The following is a 16,240-nucleotide window of genomic DNA, read 5'->3' as shown; positions in this document are numbered from 1 at the left end:
TTCTTAGGATCATTATTCTTTAGCTACTCCAGATACTTCAGAGAAATCTTGGACAAATGTTTATTATATTTATTGGAAAACAAATTTTACTGCTCACATGTGTACTTTCTTCTCCATTCTTACTACCACGCTGGATGGCAACCTCGAAAAGGAGAATAGTTTATTTATAATGAACATCAGCAATATGGTCTGTTATCAGTTGTTTAAAAAGACAAAAATGGAGACGACAGTGAAACACAGAAAATGGATGTCGTAGTTAAGAATCAAAATTAAAGACATATTATGATTATAATTATTTAAAATAGTTATGCATGTAGTCAAGACAGAAAATATGGACATTTGGAAACAATAATTATTTGGTGGTTTATAATGGTTTATTTAGAAAAGTTATCTTAAAAAGGAAAAACCTTGGGGCACTTGAATGGCCCAGTCAGTTCACTGTGCAACTTTGGCTCAGGTCATGATCTCACAGTTTGTGAGTTTGAGCCCCACATTGGGCTCACTGCTGTCGGAACAGAGTCCTCTTTGGATCCTCTGTCCCCTCCTCTCTCGGCCCCTCCCCTGCTTGTGTTCTTTCAAAAATAAATAAATATTTTTTAAAATTAGTATTCATCTTAAGCTTTTTGAAGCTTGCAAACCTATAAAACAAGGGTCTGGAATTAACAACTAAAAGAAACTAAACTAACTAAACTAAACTAAACTAAAACTAAACGAAATTAACAACTAAAAAAAACACAGAAAAACAAAAAAACCTCCTACATTGCACTAAATCACCAATACTTTTAAAAACAGAAAGATTCTAAGAAATTTCCACATTGTAGTATACTCAAATGGTCGTATTCAATCTCAAATAGTACTTACTTTTTAAGCATTCTACACTTATAAAGTTAGATAGGTAAATACTTTGAACAAGGATTTGTTCAAAGAAGCAAGTTCTGTATGTTACAGTATCAGTATACATGGTCATATTTCTAATGCCTGCTGTCTACTGAAACATTTGACCACTTATTAAATGATCCAAGGGCTCTCAAAATCCCTGAATTACTTTTAAATTTTTTGTGTTGACTATTTTCTACTACATTCATTCATTCAACAAATATTAATTGAGTGAATAACATGAGCCAGGCACTATACTTCTGTGCGCTGAGGACAGAGAAGTGAACAAAGCAAACACAACCTTTGCCGTTTCATTTTAGAGAAATGTGGAAGAAAATAATAGAAAAAGTGAGTAAAATACGAAGATGGTAGATGGCAATAAGGCTTACAAGAAAAGAAACACAAAAGAGGAAGGAAAATTAGGGTGGAGTGGGGGAATTTTGCAATTTTAGATTGAGTGGCTAAGGAAAGCCTAAGGAAAATAAAAATCCCAAATTGATGAAGGAATGAGCCATGGAAAAGTGTTACGGGCAGAGAAAATAGCCAGTGCAAATCTTCCAAAGCAAGAACTTGCCTGACACATTCCAAGAACAGCAAAGAGGTAAATACGACTAGAGAAAAGTGAGTCGGGGGAGAAAAACAGCTGGTATCTGGGAATAACAGGGGTCCAGAGGATAGAGCCATGGTAGACCATTTCTTGGACTCTGGCTGTTATTGATTGAAATGAGAAGCTGATGGAGGGTTTCCCTCAAGGAGTGACATAATAAGACCTATATTTTAATGTAATTATTCTACCTGCTGTATTAAGAACTGATTGAAGTAAATCAAGGGCAAAGACAGGAAGACCAATCATAGGAGGCTTTTGTAAGAATATGGACAAGATGTAAAGATGACTTTGATCATAGATATAGCAGTGGAAATGGTATTCAGTACTGAATTCAGAGTATATATTAGGGGCACAGACAAGAGAATATGATGACAGAGATGTGTGGATTTATCAGACATGGATGAAAGAAAGCTACAAATCAAGGATGACATCAAGGTTGATCAAAGGAACACAACTGCAATTTACTGAGATGGGGAAAACTTGGGAGGAAGTTTTGGTGGGGGCAGAGAAGATAAGAAATTCAGTTTACTACATTACATTTTGAGAACATTAAATGAGTTCTGCTCATCAGCAAATGGATGGTCATTTATAAAATTTCTTTTATGTTTATTTATTTTTGAGAGAGAGAGAGAGAGAGAGAGAGAGAGAGAGAGAGAGAGAGAGAATGAGCCTGGGAGAGCAGAGAGAAGGAACACAGAATCAGAAGCAGGCTCCAGGCTCTGAGCTGTCAGCACAGAGCCCGATGCAGGGCTGGAACTCAGAGCACTACCAATTCTATCAATTTAGAGGTTGGAAAGTAGGGATCAGCAGAAGAGACTGAAAGTAGCAACCAGAGAAGTAGGAAGAAAAATTAGGAAAGTGGAAAAACTGAAAGCCAAACAAAGTGTTCAATGCTGCTGCCAGGTAGGTTAAGAGGAGGACAGAGAAGTGACCAGCACAGGGGTCAGTGATGGGCAATCTGGGTACAGTGGCAGGGGTTACAGAAAACGAACTCAGAGCACAGACAACTCTTTCAAAGAGATTAGCTGTACACAGTAACAGAGAGAGAAGTGGAAACAAGAACTTTTTTAAAAAATGGGAGAAAAAAATCCAGTATTATTTGTATATTGATGAAAAAGATCTAGTAGTGAAGGAAAAATTAATAATGCAGGAGAAAGAAATCAGAATTGCCCTATTGTTTTGAGACTCATTTAACTATGATATATAATAATTTTCCATTAATAATATTTCAATATTTATCTAAAAGAATCAAAGTATCTCATACATTAATAATAATATAATTAAAAAGTCAAAAATATATTTAACAGTTCCAAAAATAAGTATAAATATTGAATAAACCAATGAATAATATATTTTTTAGCAACCTCCTTGCTCAACACTTTATCAGTTAAATGTGTATTTTCTTTTGCCTTTTTACAATATACTTGCTTTAGGTAAGTGGTATCTTCAAAAGTAAGGATTATATTTTTATGTTAAAGATCGTATTTTGATATCTATCAACTGATCTGTATAGTGGTTACTGCACTATTCATTCAAAGAACAAAATCTCCTTTTATATTCACACAGTCCTCTGAAATGGATTACTAAATCCACATTTTGTTCATATACTTTCACTGCAGAATTCAGTAAGCTGAACTATTAGCTGAATACCCTATATGAAAAATAAAATTATTTTACCTAATCAACTTTGCTTGAATTACACAAATATATGCCCAATTCCAAAAATATCCACATGTATTTGGAAGAGCTTAAAAACGGAACTACTTTTACACCAAGGGTTGGCAAGAAAACCAAAGGCCAAATAGTAAATACCTTAGGCTTTGAGGGCTACATACAGTCTCTGTTGAGCCGTCTTCTTCTTTGTCACAATCCTAATCCTTCACAATCCTTTTTGTTAATGATTTTAAAATGTAAGAAGAATTCTTAGCTTGCAGGCCATATAAAAACAGGCCAAGGACTAGACTTGGCCCATGGGTTATAATTCATTGACTCCTGCTTTAAACTGCTGTATAGAAGATTAGATATGATCCAGGTGAGTCATATCTCAGGATTAAAGTTGGACCTTTATTTAAAGTGCTTTATATTCTGTAGAAAGGAGATATATATTTTTTTCCAAAAATAAGAAAGTTTTTCTTGAAATAGCAGGCTTAGCAATATGCTTATATCTAAAAAAAACAAGTTAGTTCTTTTACTGAAAACCATGAAATATGTAAAGTAGCCACCATCTCTATTATGTAATCAATCCAAGTGATACACTTTTTAATCCAATTCTGCAACTTAATCCAACTTTGCAATCCAATTGAAACTATTTATCTCTTAAATACTGTACCAGTAAACAGTGAAAGAAAAATATCCAATAACATTTAATGTTTTCATTTCCCTATTGTTATTTCTTATATTAAAAATATGTATATACAAAGCAGTTAGATTAAAAACATTTTAAGTCAGGGGGCGCCTGGGTGGCGCAGTCGGTTAAGCGTCCGACTTCAGCCAGGTCACGATCTCGCGGTCCGTGAGTTCGAGCCCCGCGTCAGGCTCTGGGCTGATGGCTCAGAGCCTGGAGCCTGTTTCCGATTCTGTGTCTCCCTCTCTCTCTGACCCTCCCCCGTTCATGCTCTGTCTCTCTCTGTCCCAAAAATAAATAAACGTTGAAAAAAAAATTAAAAAAACAACAACAACAACATTTTAAGTCAGGAGAGCAAATTCTTTTCTATTGTCAGACCCTTTCAGATTCTGATAAAGGTAATGGACCCTTCCTCCAGAAAAGGGATACATCCAAATTCTGTCTTAATTTTAGAAAGATCCAGACTCCCTGAAGTGAAGCCATAGATCCCAGATGAAGAGTATTCATTTTTGAAAGGCAGAGAGAGACAGAGCATGAAAGGGGGAGGGGCATAGAGAAAGGGAGACACAGAAATAGAAGCGGGCTCTGGGCTCCGGGCTCCGGGCTCCGGGCTCTGGGCTCCGGGCTCTGGGCTCTGGGCTCCAGGCTGTCAGCACAGAGCCTGCAGGGCTCAAACTCATGGACCACAAGATCATGACCTGAGCCAAAGTTGGCCTCTTAACCCACTGAGCCACCCAGCTGCCCCAAGATTCTCTCAACTTTTTAAAAGCACAATCACTTTGCTCCTGCAGGTACTCTCACATGAAGTTTCTAAAAAGATAAAAATCTAAGTAATTACCACATGATGACAAGTGAAAACTAAATAATTACCAAATAATGACAAATAAAAGTATACTTACATATAATCTAAAAATCAAGACAAGAATCCATGCTTGGTAAAGTTTCAATGAAACTTTTCTGTCCACACACCAGCTTGTGTTCTCTTCTCCTGCAGTCTGACCAGTTTCTCACTGGGCCCAATACGTGTCATATCTGTTTCTGCACTTTTCTCATGATAGCACCCTTCCCTGCAGTGCTCTTGGCCATACCTGTTCAAACCCTACTTACCCATCAGGACCCAAATTAAATTCTACCACCTCTGTCATTTTTCCTAGTAGATCACAGCCTGTATCTTCTTTCCCCTGAATTCACTGCTTTTACAACACTATTCAGGTAATCTGATAATAATTTGTATGATCACAATGATTTGTATGTTCTGAGGCTCCCAACTACAGTGTCAATAAAAACAGGCACAAACACTTCTTTGCATCATTACCCTAGACCACAAAACTATTACAAATATGGAATATACTTCATAAATTTATGCTGAATGAGTGAATTAAATTCAGTGGTTTCAGAAAGTACTGGTTTGGTTTCACTATGTAAATGTTCATTTGGCAAAAATTTGAAAACAAACAAACCCAACACACATACACACACACACACACGCTCTCTCTCTCTCTCTCTCTCTGTCTCCCCCCACCCCCTCTCCAGGAAATGAATGGAGGAATTTAATTTTAAGAACTGTACTACCTGGTCAGTGACAGGACCTAAAGCTAGGTAAAACTCTGTAAACTGAAAATCATGACCATGACTACTTACTTGTTTTTTTCATGGACATGATAAAATGCCTTGATTTTAGTTCAAATTTTGTGGGCTAAATACAACACTAAATCATAAATGACTGGTGTAAACTGGGAAAACTACCAAGTCTATTAAGTATTCCACTAGTGCCAGCATTTGCTTAATTCAGTGTCATACCTATTATTCCTCTTCCCATAAAATTTCCCATGGGCGCAAACAGTCCCAGGCAGCACTGTTAAAGGAGGCAGAGTTCCTCATTCATAGTTCCTATCCGACCCCATTGGGATTCCATCCCTTTAAGGTCAGGGACTTTTATCCTACTCCCTAACACCCAGGGTTCTCTCTATGGCTCCCTGCCTAGGCTCCAACTCAGGCTTCAGGTTCTACCTCATTCTTATGTTTCTTTCCTTTCCCCTACCAAAATTTAATGAACATTTATTTCAGTCACTTTAAGTCTTGCCAAGTAAGTAGGTGGATCATTTCATATAATTAAACTCACTTTACAGTGTGGCTATTGTGCACTAATCCAAGACTGTAAGGACTGAAACACATTTTTTAAAGTATGAAGGCATCACGATGTATATGGGAAGGTGCGATTCTGCATGCATATTAAGTCAGCAGTACTTTAGGGGAAATACACTATATAGGAAAATATATGAAAAGAATAACACTTGATGAAACCACTCCTACAAACATTAGGAAGAGCATCTGATGAGATTTATAGGTGAAGAAGAGATAGGTTTACAACCCTCCCCAGGTAGAACTCTGTTAGCACACTGTTATTAATGAATGTCAAGTCATGCATTCATTCAGTTAGTAAACAGTTCTTTAGTTGCACAAATTGTGCAATGCTTCACAGGTACCTCAAACATACTGGATGCTAAATTCATTATCCCCCTCTATCACTAAAACTCATACAACAATCCATCCCTTTCCAGTGTTTGGACTTAAAGGGCACCACCATCCACTTCTGATCAAGCCAGAAACCTATGGGTTATCCTTGGTGCCTTTGTATTCCTCATCCCCTCATCTAATTAATCACCATGCCCTATAAATTCTAACTCATAAATCTCTAATATGCCCACTTCTATTCATCCTCACTTGTCACCACACTAGCTCAAACCCCATTATCTCTCCCCCGGACTTAACTGTGAAACTTGCTGACTTCACATTTTTCTATCCTGCACTGGGCAGATATAACAAATCTCATGGTACATTCATATGATATAACATACAGCCATGAGACTGATCAGCAACCATAATCAACAATATGGGTGACTCTCAAAATCAGAATGTTGTGTCTGCCTTCTTTCATTCATATGAAATGAGCATATACTCGAGTCCGCATTTACATAAAGTACAATATAAGCGATAACATCTATGCAGTTAAAGAAGTCAGGTGAGAGGTGTCCTCGGTGGGTGGGGGGCAAGACTGACTGGAAGGAAAGATGAAAGGGAATTTCTGGGATGCTGATGATGTTCTGTTTCTTCTTCTGGGTGATGGTCACATAGGTTATATACTTATGCTCATGAAAAGCTGTGTTATCAGGCTTTCATAATAAGTTTTAGAAAAAATAAAATATGATGTTCAATGTCTTCCCACTGCTCTTGCTAAAGCGCAAAGGCCAAGTATCTTTAAAGATACTTTTATATACAGTCTCGTCTCTCCCTCTCTCTAGAAGTCTTTTGTCTTCAGTGTGTCTTGTTTATTTCTTCCTTCAGGGCTTTCACATATGCTTATTCTGCCTTCTCATTGTCTTTCACTAACTCCTAATAATGCCTCTGGTTCAGTTAAAATTTCACTTTGGCAAAGAAGTCTTCTCGGGAGCCGTGGATTAGGTTAGAATCCCCTCTATCCTCCCTCTATACCACTCCATCACACATCTTTAGTAAACTGTAGATACTATGAGCACAGAGAATGTTTTATTTACCATTCTATTCTCAAGTTCTCTATATATTTGATGACTGATTGAATACATTTATTTCCTACATAAGAACATGGAGGGCAGTTGCGGCAAAGTTTCAAAGTCTACGTACTACAGTATAAAGAGTGAAACGGCTAAAAGAGTTTTTGATACATGAACTGAAAATAAAGAGTTAAATGCTAAATTGTTTATACCCAGAAAGATATAAGCATGCATGTAGGCACACAGAGAGAAGTCACTTTTAACAGTTCTGGTTTCTTTGAAACTACTATTATTTTATAAATAAATAAATAAATAAATAATCAATCTATGTTAATAAAATTGATCATTAATAATTTCTACTGATCTATGTTCAGATGTTGATTAAATTTTTTTTAATGTTTATGTATTTTTGAGAGAGAAAGAGACAGAGTGTGAAGGGAAGGGCAGAGAAAGAGGGAGATACAAAATCTGAACCAGGCTCCAGGCTCTGAGTTGTCAGCACAGAGCCCGACACAGGGCTTGAACTCATGACCCATTGATATCATGACCTGAGCTGAAGTTGGACGCTTAACTGAGCCACACAGGCACCCAGATGTTGGATTATTTTTAATATGCTGTGTAAACCAAAGCTCCACCACTGATGTAATGAATTGTGTGAATAGGTCAATTAATTGTTCCAATTTCTTTGAATGCAAAGGCAATATTTAAAATCCGTCTACCTCAAATAAAAAAAAAAAGAAACTATTTCTAAATATTTGTAAATGTTCCTAAGAAGAATTTAAGCTTTTCTATTTTAAACACAAAATATTTGATGAATGAAAAGTAAAAATACAACTTTTGTTTGTTAGAATTACCCATAGAAAGCAACATAGGTGGCCTACTGGGTGGCATATATGAACTGTTCTTCCTGGATAAAATCTGGCTCACTTAAAAAGTTACCTTCCACAAAGGCAGAAGAGCGTAAGTGATTATCACCTTGAGTGACAATGCTCAAAGGGGGGTGGGGGGAGATAAAATTGTAGTCTATTTCAGAAATTTGTGCCATTTTCTATTGTGAGCTTTATATATTATGCATTTTAGAATCTTCAAGTATCATTAAATTTAAATTAAAAATGTAGGTAGTGACCCAAGTTGTCTTACTCTTTTTTGTCCCTTTTGAGAAATAACTGGTTTCCGTGTATCATCTCTCAAATAAATTCATTAAATCTTGAATGAGGCAGACTTTCCTGACCAGTATCAGGAAAAAAAAGAAAGGTAAAAAAATGGCATTTCCTTTATTTTGAGAAACAAGTAGTGGTTTCCTTCATTAATTTGGAACTTGCTTACTTACTACTTCTAAAGTACTAGTATATTAATAAAAACATCTTCTGATAAAAAAGAATGAACTTCAAATACTCTATCACTGAAAACCCACTTGAAGTATATAGTCTATTGTAGAATCTAACTAGGCTTCAGGACCAGGAGTCCCAACAAAGCTCAATGTGATGTTTATAAAAGCAATTAACTGCTTTAATGCTCTCAAAATCACATTATTCACCTATTTTCTTGAGTTTTAGTTATCACTCTCTTTGAACAAAGAATTTGAAAAGAGAAAAAAATAGGATCTCAAATTATAATAGATAATTCACTTTTTCCTTCCCCGACTTTCAAGAATTTATCACATACTTTACTGAGAGGCCACTTTTATACAACTGATAAAGATTCCAGTCAAAGGGTAGAATGCAAGAAACTAGTGGCAAATTACCTGCTCTCATTTAGGCTGGTATTCTCAAATTTACTTAATTCAAGTTAAAGCTTTTTCCTTCTAAAAACAAATACAGTGTTTTCTAGAAACGAACTTTAGTTTTTTACAAGTATTAAATTTCAAATGAGAAGGCAAATAATTCACATCCTTTGAAATTCAGTTTATCAGTAAAGTGATGATGTTAGACTCGATCAGTGTTGCAAAGCCCTTCGAGATTATGATGAAAATTATGTACACTCTTCCCAGCAAAAAACACATACGTACAAAATTTTATTATAATTTCAGGGGATTCACAGACCCTCTAAAGCTCATCCATCATGGGGTAAAAAAGGCGTTAGATTTTAAGGTATTTTGCAGCTTTAAATTTTGGTTTCAGAAATGAGGTTAAAGCCTTTAAACAAAAGAAGTCAGTCTTGAGAATAAAAGTGAAAACCCAAACACAATTCATTAATTTACTCACTGCTGGTAAAGATATTAGCTCAGAAAGGCTGAACACCTGAGCTATATATAGATGTAGGTGTTAATTTGACAAAATAATTCATACCTTAGACACTAAAAGTTAGGCAAAATAAGATTCTTACATAAACCTAGGATATTTCTAGACATGGAATGTGTGATATTCACAGCTTTCAAATGACAATAAGTTGTCTCCTCCTACCTCCCCTCCTTTCCGGGTTCAATTCCTTCTTAGAGTGAGGAAGAAAACTGTTATATAATATAGGCTATGTTTGAGATTTTTTTTGGTGACTGTTTTGAGGTAAGAGTAATACCTTCATATTCTTAAATTTCTTACATAAAAATAATTTTTGGATCACTGCAAAAAAAGAAACCAAAACCAAAAAAACACCAAGCCTTACCTGTAATTCTTGTTCTCTGAAGGAAATGCAGTAATTATAAACATATCCACACTCTTGGGTACATTCTCCTAAGCATGAATGGATTTGGAATGCGCCATAGCTTAAACTGAACTGCTAAACTGCCAAACCGCACTGGCAGTTGGATCTTACCTGCCTGGCTGGTAATGAAGCAGACCTGTCACCTAAAGTTATTCACCTCCTGAAGGCAAGTGTTCCCCCTGAGAGGGAGTGTGGAGCTGGTGTAATTACTGTCCTTAGAGAACACGAATTATAAATGGTCTCCTTTCTAGAGGTTAAGAGGGATAAGATCTACTTACTACTAAAGAAGTTGTTACTTGCTTCAAAACGGTACTGAATGTTAAAAAATAAGAATGGAAAGCTGTTCCTCTGTAAAAGACCTTAGTATGAATGAGAGAGAATGGTTTAAGAACTGACTGGATGTTGACTGGGTCAGGGTCTAATGATCAACACCAAAGCACAGAATTACAAGTACTTAAATACTTGCAACGTAAAGTAAAACTTATCCTGGCACTTGGCAACCTACTATTTTGAGCCAGCGCTTGCCAACTTGAGACAATGTGACAGCTGCAGTGGTTACCAATAGTAGGGAAATAACTTGAAATAGCCAGGACCCTGAAAACTGCTGAGACAGTCACCAAGGGCGAACTGTTTTTCATAAGATGTGATACTAGTAATATGCTGTTAGATACTTTCTATTTTGGAAGCTCAAGTAAGTAACTATAAACCTTAACACTTAATGTAATAATTTAGATTTAAAATATTTAAATACATGATGACTGAGCCTCTGTGATACAAGTCCATCTTCTGTCTTAAACATCTTAGAGAATGAGGAAGAATTGGCTATATATAGTTTCTGGTTTGCATACTGATTTTTGGAGGGTTATCAAAATTCTCCACAGAGGAAGAGATTCTCTATCCTCTAGTCCAACAAGTATCTAGGAAGCCTGATGACGTCTTCCATTCAGTTAAACCACGGTAGGATCGCCAGATAAAATACGGGACACTCAGTTAAATCTGTGTTTCAAATAAACAATGTTTTTCTAAGCATGTCCCAAATATAGCATGGGTCACAATTACACTAAACAATTTAAATTTAACTGAAATTTAAATTAAACTAGGCACCTTGTTTTGTTTTTGATTTTTTTTTTTTTTTTTTTTTTTTTTTTTTGTCTTCTGTTAAATCCGGAAACTCTAAACCAGGGGAGCTTACGGAGTTACCCAATGGAATTCATCATGGATGATGCTAAAATGGAAGATCCATTCCTGGTGTAGATCCGCACTGCCTCATACAGTAGCTGCTAGCTACATGTGGCTATTGAGCACTTGAAATGTGCCTAGTTCAACACAAAATTTTTTGTAAGTGTAAAATACACATCAGATTTTGAATACTTAATTGAATAAAAGTAAAACACCTCAAATTTTTATACTGATGACATGTTGAAGGAATATTTTAGATATATTAGGTTAAATTAAATGTGATTAAAATTAATTTTGCCTGTTTCTTTTTACTTTTTTAATGCGACTACAAAAAACCCTTAGAATTATACATGTAGTTTGTATTTGTGGCTTATATTTTTATTGAACAGTGCTGGTCTAGAAAATCAATATTGGTAAGGAGGGCTCTCTCACCTCCCTTTAGCTGTTAGACAGGGAGCATGATCATACCAAAGAAACCAAATTTCTAGTAGGGACTACTCTTTATTTAATTAAAAACAAACAAAAACATGGCATCAAAATACTAGTGAAAGACAAATCAGAAATCTTATCTTTGACAAATCATTCTTACAGAATTCAAAAGGAGAAATAAACACTAGTGTGTATGTATGTGTAAGAGTAAGTATATGTATGTATACATGCAAATAAAATCTCCCAAATTCTAGTTCCAATTCCAGTAGAAGAATTCCTTAGTGTCAATAATGTTGGGTTGGGTTTTCACTCCTATATATCATCAAAATCAAAGAACAACAGTTTATTTTGTTGCCTAATATGAATTGAGGTGATATTAATAAGAGTTGTTAGGAAAAGATCCTATTTTTCATACTTTAGATACAGAAGACAAGTTCCTCATTGGTCCCAATTTTATATATTCCTGCTACATAACTGATTTGAAATTTGAACACCAATTCTAACATGTTGAAATAAATTTTTCTTTTTACAAATATATTGCCAATACTATTGTTTAAGACAAAGCTCATTTTTAAAAAGAAGGGGGTGCTTTTTAGATTAAAAATTTTTAGTTCTAATAAAGTTTTATTTTAGGTAACAAATAGTAACCTGTTTATTTATTCTTGTATCCCACCTTATATTTTCAGTTTGTTTGACTTTTAATTCAAATTTTTTTCTCAACTGTCTCAGACTTAATGCATTTGTCTATTCTGTTCCGTGCTATTTTAAAGGTTAAAAATATTTAACATGCTCTCACAAATAAAAATTCAAAAAAAATTATATAGAGAGATTATCTCCAAATACTCAGTAATATATATTTCTTCACTATAAAACCCATATCTACTTTGAAGATTTAAATCTTTTAAAGTTGCCTATAGTTACAATAAGCAAGACTAATTCTAATTCCTCAACTCTTTTCATATAAAACAGTAAACTGGATCTCAAGTTTTTTTCAAAAAAGGTCTCAGTTGCATTTTTTTCCCCATTCTAACAGCAAAAACAAAGGTTGTTTCCCTCCTTAATATCTTTTATTATTCATATATAGGAAGAAAAAGTATTTTGAAAAGGCGATAAAATTTATCATAAACCAAAGAGAAGGCTGCCAGACAAAAATCAGCAGATTTTTCCCAAACTTAAGTGCTTCATGAATAGTACATATCTTTCAGAACTAAGGCTTCCAAGATCACTTTAAAAGCTTTAAGGAAAAAATAATGAATAAAACTAGATATGGACCAATTAACGTCTTCACCAGCACTTTAAATCCTCACTGTCGATACCATAGTATCCAGTGACTGTAATCTGAAATGTTTTGGTAGACGTTTAGTCTCTTGGTGACAGCCAAAATTATTATTTAATATTAACCTACTTTTAATCTTGACATTTTCAAGATCGACATTCTCTGGTTCTCCTTCATAGTCAATGCATGGTATTCAAATGACAATTTTATTTAGGACTGGTCTTTCTGAGAGGCATCAATACATTGTACAATAGACCAATAAAGTTTTCTGATATTAGAGTTTAGAAGTAAAGGTGAGACATTAATTTATTTATCCTTTGTGAGGTTTCCCTCATGGAACCAATGTATATGCCTTCATTTCCTAAAGACAGGAAAAAGGTACAAGCCAGGAAGAAAGCTGCTGATTTTAAAAGTAATTTTTTTTTTCAATTAGGATCAGCAATTTTATGTTCATATGCTTATTAAATTAAGAAGATCTTTGCTTCCATATTTTCTGAAGCTTAATACAGATTTAAAAATGGCTTAAAGGACCTTCTCTGAAGTAAAGGTTAAGAGATCGTTTCAAAAAGATCATGAAAAAGCAACTCTTCAGAGCAGGTTTTATCAATTTAATCTATTAAGTCACCAGAATGCTAAAGGCTGTCATTGCTTCAAAATTCTTAAACGTAAATCTCAAGATAACCAAGAAGAGTTCTTGATGAGGGATCAACCACAGCAGTTATTAAACTGATTTAAATGCAGGCTGAACTGGACACAAATTTTACTGTAATTGGGATTTCTTAAAAAAATAAACAAAAAATACACCCATACATCTCTAGGACATGCTTTACTTCTAACCAAGGAAAACCATCTCTTGATGGATGTGTGTGACGTCTTGCCCACAAGTGGCTGCCTAGGCCATCCTTCTACGAGGCAGTCTGATGGCCTCAAACCCTCAATGGAGCATTCCAAAACCAGACCTGCATTAGGAGCGTGGGCCCATGAGTGTGCACTCACTACACAGTGCTTACCTTTAGAGAACAAGGTGGTTGCACAAACTGATCAAGTTCTCACACCCCACACCTCCAAGAACACTGAAAAAGATCTGCAGATCTTTCTTGGTGCAGGAGGGACCTCTTTTTAATCTTCTTGTGGTGGAAGTTAAAGATTTTCCTGAAGGAGGAGAGAAGAGTAAAATATTATACTGAGATCATACCATTTGGTTCAAGTTTATCTACCTATGCTACAAAATTGAGGTTCTGAAAAAAATAAATGAGATAAAATCATAAGTATTCCAAAACCACATTCCCTTCTTTCAAAAAAAAGGAGTATCTACCCTAAAGAATATTTCATGCTTCAAACATCACTCCATAAACCCAAAACCTTAAGTGGGTACTTTAATTTCTACCCAAGTACTGAACTACCAGTTGGGAAGTTGAGAAAAATACAGAAAAATTCTGGGCTGCCAAATGATCATAGTTATGTAAGTTCCATTAAAATAAATAAAACTAAATTCACTGAAGAACAATGAATCAGACTCATTGAACTAGAAGGAATTTTACCCTTCTTCTATACCTCTATATTACCTAATAATGACATAATGCATTTCCTGGCAACAGAAAACTAGCCCTTGGTGTTAAATGCCACAGAATCATATATGAAGCAATCTATGAGAATGTAAGCTCCCAGAGGAAAAGGGTTTTGGCTTTTTTTTAAAACACTGATTATTTGAAGAACCTTATTAAATAGTTCCTAAAACAAGTGCTAAAAAATTTTGAATAGAAAGAATATTAACCAATTAGTCAACATTCTCAAGGTTGAAAGTTGCATAAAACAATTAGAAGTCTACAACTATTCTGAAGAATCAGGAATGTGTTATATAAAAATAATATTAGCAACATAAACCCCTAATTACATATCAAATAACTTAAGAACATAATGTTTTTAAAATGTTGCACCTTAATACATTTAGGAGAAAATGCTGTAAATTGATTACTATAACCCAAACTCCTAAAAAGAAATGGAATATTTTGTTCAGATCAGGAAATCGCACACTGTACCTTAAAAATATATTGCCAAATATCAAGCGGAATAATAATATTAATATAGATATGTTATTAATATATTTCTTAATGTATTTATTTAATCTTTTGAAGATAACCCAAGTGATAATATGGTTATCTATATCTATAATTGTGCCTAAGTAAAGCAAATCATTATCATAATATTAAAATGAAATCACAAGATGCCACTCTTTCAGTATGATAGTCATATATATTTTAAGTAAGTATGTCTCAGAAAACTCAAAATTTAAACAAGAAATGCTGAACACTTTCTTTTTCTGTAACTTATAGACTATTATTAAAAACAGAGATTGATTTCCTTCAAGTGTTTCTCTTTCCAAACTGATAAATTAGGAAGAAAAGGAAGAAATGCTAAAATCAGTAACAGATTAATCAATCGTATCGATGAAGGACTGAGTATGCATATGTGTTTTATTCCAAAATGCAAGGTCACTAGGAATCAGGCGAACAACTATCACAGAGTACTTGATTCCATTTGACCCCAAATTCTACAAATGTAGAACTGGTCCTCAAAACAAACTGGACAGCCCATATGGGGCACTTCATTTCAGGAAATAGGCAGCCATTTAGTGTACAACCAAAACCACAATAAGAAACAGGTAGTAAATCCAGGATTATGCTTACCCTGTATCATTAAAACAATGCTTTAGCTGACAGATTATGCCTTAATTATAGTAATAAAAAGCTTTCCACATTTCACAAATAATTCAGTTTAATATCTTATGTCAGGGAATCAATCAAGCTTAAGTGTGAAAAAAGGAAATTTTAAAACAAAACTTTAGAAGTTCACTTAGTTTAAAACAATTTTCTCATTTTGGACATTTTGTAAGCCTTTGAAACTAACTTTGTGGGAAAGAGATGAAAAAAGTTACAAAGAACTAAGCATAACAATATGCCAAAAGGAGTTTAGAAGGGGTAAAGGAAAATATGAAGTTGGAAATTTTGCCAAAAGGCAAAGATTGTGCTAGATGGTTGAATCCCCACCACCCCCAGGAGGAAAACAGGAAACAAGTTCCCCAAATAGAGGCACTGACTAGGAGGAACTCCTTTAAAATCCTTATTTACACTGTTGAAGAATGAATCACTTGCCTTATTTCTACTAGCACGAAGGATGAAGTCTAAGCTTATCACAATCAGAGATGTAGTGTTCAATTTTTAATCTCACTTGCAAGTGTATATTAAACTATACTAACAACCCATTTAAGCTCTTTACAAAACTCCCCTGAGCAACCCACCTTCTCTGCTTCATCTTTACCAATGTTTCTCAGACTGCCTGTAGTAAAGAACTGTTTTAAT

General features: G+C 34.8%; 1 protein-coding gene across 7 annotated transcripts in view; it reads right to left on the bottom strand.

Annotated features, from left to right (window-relative positions):
• Positions 1 to 16,240, bottom strand: part of ZEB1 (zinc finger E-box binding homeobox 1) — a 200,340-nt gene that overhangs the window by 125,753 nt on the left and 58,347 nt on the right. For 2 of the 7 annotated variants that reach the window (XM_045462978.1, XM_045462979.1), the window contains one exon: positions 13,892 to 14,033. The exons of the other annotated variants lie outside the window; for them this stretch is intronic. The gene's annotated coding sequence lies outside the window, so the exon portion shown is untranslated. The remainder of the gene's footprint in view (positions 1 to 13,891; positions 14,034 to 16,240) is intronic. 7 annotated transcript variants of the gene reach the window in all.

Source organism: Leopardus geoffroyi, chromosome B4, assembly GCF_018350155.1.
Source record: "Leopardus geoffroyi isolate Oge1 chromosome B4, O.geoffroyi_Oge1_pat1.0, whole genome shotgun sequence".
Taxonomy (NCBI): Eukaryota; Metazoa; Chordata; class Mammalia; order Carnivora; family Felidae; genus Leopardus; species Leopardus geoffroyi.
Note: the sequence above shows the minus strand (reverse complement) of the source record. Positions and strands in the feature narration are given on the sequence as shown.